This window comes from Eublepharis macularius, chromosome 5, assembly GCF_028583425.1.
Source record: "Eublepharis macularius isolate TG4126 chromosome 5, MPM_Emac_v1.0, whole genome shotgun sequence".
Classification (NCBI taxonomy): Eukaryota; Metazoa; Chordata; class Lepidosauria; order Squamata; family Eublepharidae; genus Eublepharis; species Eublepharis macularius.
Genome location: NC_072794.1, coordinates 76,479,990 through 76,487,088, shown reverse-complemented (window position 1 = coordinate 76,487,088; position 7,099 = coordinate 76,479,990).

Here is a 7,099-nt window from a genome sequence, read left to right as displayed (position 1 = left end):
CTTGGTGTTGGGGGAACCAATGGAGGAGTTATTGAAGGTGATGATAAACACAAAAAGGGGATTAGTAGGTAAGATATATAGGAGGATGACATCTGATGATGATCGGACAAGAACCCTCCTTCAAGGGAAGTGGAGTGTAGAAATTAGTTTAGAGGAAAGTATGATTGATAGACTTGTAAAAGGTACACAGAAGATAAAAGTGCATAAATTTAGAGAGTTAGAATTGAAATTTTATATGAAGTGGTATAGAACTCCGGTTATATTGGCTAATATGTTCCCAAGACTGAGTTCAAAATGCTGGCATTGTAGAATTGAGAAAGGATGGTACTCCCATATGTGGTGGGAGTGCACAGAAGCTAAAGCCTTTTGGGAGAAGGTAACAGGGCAGCTTTATAAGTTTTTTCTAATAAGACCGAAGATAGACGTTGAACTGATGTTAGGTAGTACTCTAGGCCATCAAGGTATTAGGAAAGAAGAACAGGAGTTATTTAAAGCAATGGTGCTAGCCGGTAAAGCAGTAATAGCATTTGGTTGGAAAGACAAAACCAAGTGGATGGAACTAAATTGACAGAATTATTTATTTGAATATATTTGATCAGACATTATAGCTATAATTAATCAGGATGAGCCATGGGAATTAAGGGCAGGAAAGATTAAGGAAAAGTGGCATTTATATCTAAAATGGGTTATGGAAGGTCAACAACGGGACGTTCAGTGGAAGCTTCTAGGCCTCTGTCCCTGGCTAGGAAGGATGAGAAGTTAAGGGAGGGAGGGATAAGGGTATGGGAACATAGATGGATAACTTGTATGAGGAATAATCATTCAAATATTGAAGGCAATGTATTTAAATATACATATATATATAATATTGTAACTATTAATGTGCAATTAAATAAAAACCAATATTTTTTTTTAAAAAGGGCACTTCATTGTTTTCAGAGAAGACAGATGAATATCTTTCTAAAAAGAAGGAAGATTGGCAGACAGTCAAATTTTATTGCATTCTGCCACAGCCTCCATCTCAATTTACAACCTATGAGATGTGATTATCAGCCCAGACAAGATTATAGCGCCTACAGATACAGATATCAACCACAGTATCCACATTACCGGGCTCCTTATTTTGACCAGTGCCAGTCAAAGAGAAAGTCGTCAGGACAGCCCAAACCAGCCCACCAGTGTCAGTCTCTAAGGACTCTACCCAAGGTCAAAAGTACCAATTCTGACTAGACCTCTATACAGTGACTGCCTCAGCGTTGTTTAACAACAGACTGTCACAGTTCGTTCATGCATGGCAGAATGTTTCTACACTTAGGTTATTTCAGTAATTAAAGTTGGTTATAGGTTAGATTTCATACATTGCCTCCTACTTGTTTCTCTCGCAAGCTCCAATAGTACTCTTCCACAGTTGCAGGAGGAAATTCAATCTTTATTGGGTATAGGGGCTCTCAAGGAAGTTTCAGGGTCTAACAATCCCTTTGGGTTTTTCTCTCACTTCTTCCTGGTAGATAAGGATGGAGGAAACAGGCCAATTTTAGATTTAAGAGCCCTTAATAACTACCTGAGAATTGCAAAATTCAGGATGGTTACGCTTCCTTGGATCATAAATATGGTTTCCTAGGATGCCTGTTTCACTTTCATTTTTCTATACAGGACAATTGAAAGTACCTTAGTTTTGTTTGCCTTGTTGTGGTGATTCGGTATACTGCCTTACCCTTTGGTTTGGCTACAGTACCATGAGTTTTCACAAAGTGCATTGCAGTACTGGTTGCTCACCTTATGCAGTTGGGCTTCTCTATTTACCTTTATCTTGATGATTAGTTAATCACTACTCAGTCCCCAGTGATTTTGTGGAAGCATATCACCCTTATATTGTCCATGTGTGAAACTTTGGGGCTGGTGGTAAATGCAAAGAAATCTAGCTTGACCACTACCCGTAGAATACAGTTTGTGGGCGCAATCCTGGATTCTGAAGCCAATAGATCATTCTTGCCCAATGATAGGATTACCTGGCTGACAACTCTGGTGCAGCACTTCTTATCAAATAGATTTCAATCTGCACATTCCATTCAGTTTATGTTAGGACTTTACAGCCTTTACCATGGCATTAGTTCCTTTTGCTCATCTTAAGATGAGAATTTTGCAGCTTTGGTTTCTTAGACGTTTTAACCCTAGTTACCAGTCCCCCCCAGACTACTCAATCCCAAGGTGGGTATTGTGTTCTTTGATGTGGTGGCTGTGAGTGATTCCGCACATGTTGGATAATGCACTTCCAATCCTCTTTATAGATCATTTGGAATGAATTTTTGTGTGTGCAGAACAAAAAATCCACCTCGAACGACTGATAAAGTGCATTGAAAGTGCATGATCCAACGAAATTGAATAAGGAAGTGACAGAAGAAGAAATAAAAAAAGCTATTCAATCAACAAAATTGGGGAAGGCGCCAGGCCCGGATGGACTAACGGCAAAATTTTATAAAATAATGGGCCAAGAATTGGCACCTCTCCTGAAAGAGGTGATGAATGGTGTTATGCAGGATCAAGAGATTCCTGATTCTTGGAAGGAGGCTAACATATCATTGATTCCAAAAGAAGGACAAGATTTGACTAATGTTAAAAATTATAGACCAATTTCATTGTTGAACAATGATTATAAAATATTTGCAAAGGTGTTGGCGGAAAGAATTAAAGGATGGATGTCGGAATTTATTGCAGATGAACAAGCGGGATTTTTACCTAATAGACAAATTAAAGACAATCTGAGAACAGTAATAAATGTTATTGAATATTATGATAAGCATTGTGATAAGGAGGTTGGTTTCTTTTTCGTAGACGCAGAAAAAGCATTTGACAATTTGAACTGGGACTTTATGTTCGCCACCATGGAAAAGCTGCAAATGGGAGAAAAGTTCATACAAGCAGTTAAAGGAATTTATGAAGACCAAAGTGCAGCGATTGTAGTGAATGACGATTTGACAAAAAAACTGAAAATAAACAAAGGCACAAGGCAAGGCTGCCCATTGTCTCCATTGCTGTTCATATTGATTTTGGAGATATTGATGATTCAGATACGAGAGGATGACACAATCCACGGTATAAAGATAAGAGAGTTTACCTACAAGGTCAGAGCATTTGCGGATGACATAATGTTGATTGTAGAGGATCCAATTGACAATATGCCAAAGGTAATAAAGAAGATAAAGAAATTTGGAGATCTGGCTGGTTTTTTTGTAAATAAAAAGAAGTCGAAGATACTATGCAAAAATATGACCAAACAGAAACAACAAGAATTGATGGAATTAACGGACTGCGAGGTAACAAACAAAGTAAAGTATTTGGGAATTGAACTAACCGCAAAAAATATAGACTTATTTAAGAACAACTATGAGAAATTGTGGATACAAATAGAGAGAGATTTGATAAAGTGGAACAAGTTGAATTTATCATGGCTGGGCAGAATCGCGACAATAAAAATGAATGTTCTACCTCGTGTGATGTTTCTGTTACAAACAATTCCGATTATTCGAGACTCTAAACAATTTGAAAAATGGCAAAGAAAAATTTCGAATTTTGTGTGGGCAGGCAAGAAACCACGTATTAAAATGAAAGTGTTACAGGATGCAAAAGAAAGAGGTGGCTTGCAACTGCCCAACTTAAGACTGTATTATGAAGCAATTTGTTTGACATGGATAAAGGATTGGATAACGTTGAAAAATCGCAAGCTTCTGGCATTGGAAGGTTATAAGAAAATATTTGGATGGCATGCATACCTATGGTACGATAAAATGAAAGCGGACTCTCTATTTCTGCATCACTATATTAGAAGAAGCCTCTTCACAATCTGGAAGAAATATAAGATGTATCTGGAAGATCAAATCCCCTCTTGGGTGGTCCCGTATGAAGTAATAGACCCGAGAACTGTTGAGAATGAACAGCAACGTTTAACTTATAAGGAGATAACACAAATACAATATTCAACATTAAGTCACAAGAAGAATTGTCTCCTTGCTATAGTTGGTTTCAATACAGACAGATAAGGGATCTTTATAAATCGGACTGTTCAAGGGGAGGAATAAGAATGGAAAATACAGAATTGGAAGAAGTAATGCTACAAGAAGGCAAGAAACAAATCTCAAAGATCTATAAGATACTTCTAAAATGGTACACTGAGGATGAAACAGTGAAAGTACAGATGGTGAAGTGGGCAATAAATTTTCATAAAGAAATAGCAATGGAGGCATGGGAGCACTTGTGGAAGAATACAATTAAGATTACAACGTGTACGAATATTAAAGAAAATGTATACAAGATGATATACAGATGGTACCTAACACCGAAGAAAATTGCGCTGGGGAACGCTAAAATGTCAGATAAGTGCTGGAAATGCAAAAAGCACGAAGGATCATTATACCATATGTGGTGGACTTGTGAAGTAGCGAAGCAGTACTGGGGAGATATAATAGAAGTAATTAATGAGGTGTTACAAACCCAAATAAATAAGAACCCAGAACTGCTGCTACTAAATTTGGGAATGGAGAATGTTCCAGTGCAAAATAGAACATTGTTATTTTATATGACAGCTGCAGCAAGATTACTGTATGCGCAGAAATGGAAAGTGCAAGAAGTACCTACTGTAGAGGACTGGATTTACAAATTGCTGTACATGGCAGAGATGGATAAAATGACAAGAAAACTCAAAGACCTAGATCCGGGACAGTATTTGGCGGACTGGGCGAAACTGAAACAATTTTTGGAAAAAAAATGGGATGTGAAAGAACTGTGGCAGTTTGAGAACTTTTGAAACAAGACATTTTAAACAGAAGAGAGAAGTGACTTTACCATTAAGAATTTATATCTATTTTAATCTAAGCTTGGATTATAATATAGCAGAAGAGGGATGAAATTTAGAACTGATTTTTTAAAGAATAAGATAGGGAGGTTATGATAAGTAATACCTTTATCAGAGTATATGAATAAGGGAATAGTTAAACAAATATACTGATGGGGCATACTATATATACTATTATGTTGGTAGATTAGATTGTATATTATATAATGAATGTGCAGTATGGTGCTGTGTGCGGTGTCACATTGGTGGCAGGGTGCACAGTAGGGGTGTTAATACATATTATAATGACAATAGTATATTTGATAGAATATATGTTTAAAAGAAATAGAATATGTTTAAACTAAGACTTTTGTTATATATTATATTATATCATACTGGTCTATATTGAGGGGTATAAGATTTATACTATATTGATAGTATAATTGATAGATGTATATTATACTGATAGAATATTTGATAATATAATTGATAGAAGCATGCTATATTGATAGGGTATTTGATATATATGATAGAATACCTGGAAAAAAATTAGAATGTGCTTAGACTAAGGGAATTATCAAGTAATAAGAGGGGGTAAGGGTTGGAAAGCTGTTGGAAGTCGATAGAGAGGGGGGAGGAAAAGGGTGGGGGATAGGGTTAATTAGATATTGAGGGAATGTATGTATTGAATTTGAAAAGTATACTCACCAATAAAATTTTCTAAAAAAAAAAAAGAAAGTGCATGATCCAACGTGTGCAGAATCAGCCTGTAACTGAGTAACCTGACAAGAGGAGTTGCTTTTGGTATACCTGTTATGACGTGACCCTTACTATGGATGCTTCCCTAGAAGGATGGGGAGCTCAGTTCTTTTAATGGTATTTGGTTGGAGGATGAAAAGACATGTATGATGTTCCCTTCTCCTTAGACAGCAGAAATGGCACCAGACACATTTAAAATTCAAAAATAACTAATTAGTTTATTTATTTTAGAAGGTAAAGGTCAGATGAAATTGGAAGTTTCTCTGCAAAGAGAAGCGAAACACAGCTGTAAATATAGATTTACTTGTTGGAACCAAGTTTTTACTTTTGGACTTGTGGGACGGATGCCTTCTAGGTCCTCCATGACACACTGAAAAGAGAAAAAGGAAGAGAACTCTTAGTGCTTGGATGAACTTTCTTCTATTTATGGACAGCCAAGACTTTTGAAATAGACTTTTTGACATTGATTATTTGATAAATTGTAGTAGTATTTATGGAATGAACTAACTTTTCAATGTACTGTATATATGTGAAACATTTATACTGGCTTTTAAGCACTTTGCACTTTATTCACATATATTTACAGCCTAATAGGTATGATAAAAAAACAGTTATATTGTTTGGATACTTTTTGTTTCGAGTCTCCGGTATGGCTTTGCCACTGTGAACTCTCAGCAGTAAGTTGTTGAGGCATTCGTGGTGGCACAGGAGAACTGAAGGAAGGGGGTGTGTGACCTCTCTATACCACATGACCATGGTGGTCCAAGGGTGAGGGGTCGCCCCCTTAGTAGCAGTAGTAGTAGGTTTAATTGTATATGGCTAAAGGCCGTCACAATACAAAGTTAAAAACAGTAGTCTAAAAGCTAAAATAAATCCTGTTTTGAGTGTCCAGCCTGCACAAGCAGTGCAAATCTGGTTTTGCATTTCAAAGAGTAAAGCAGGTGCAGAAATTCTAAATGGAAATTCTTTCCTTTGGCAACATCTATTTCTTTTATTTCCTCTCTTATCAATGTGATTTGAACAGATATCATTTGTCTCTGTAGGATTACCTTCTGAGTCAGTTTTATTTTCTTCAATATAACAAAACCATATCAAGTATGCAATAATAAACAAAATTCAGATTTAATATACAAAACTCAGACTGTTAATTCTCCAATTTATTTATTTAAAACATTTGTATAACACTTTCCCACCCAGTTAGAGCCTTCAAGGTGCCCTATGTACATCTAGTGTTGTGTTGTGTTTAGAGTGCTGGACTAGCATCTGGGAGATCCAGCTTCAAATCCTCACTCTGTCGTGGAAGTTCGCTGGATGAACTCGGGCCAGTCACTTCTCAGCCTAACCTACCTCACTGGGTTGTTACGAGGATCAAATGGAAGAGAAGGATGTAAGCTGCTTTGGGTCCTCACTGAGAGAAAGGCAGGATTATAAATGAAGTAAGTAAGTAACATGGTTTCCCCAGGACTAAAATGTTTAACTATGTATCTTTGGAAACTTCTTCATATTTAATTA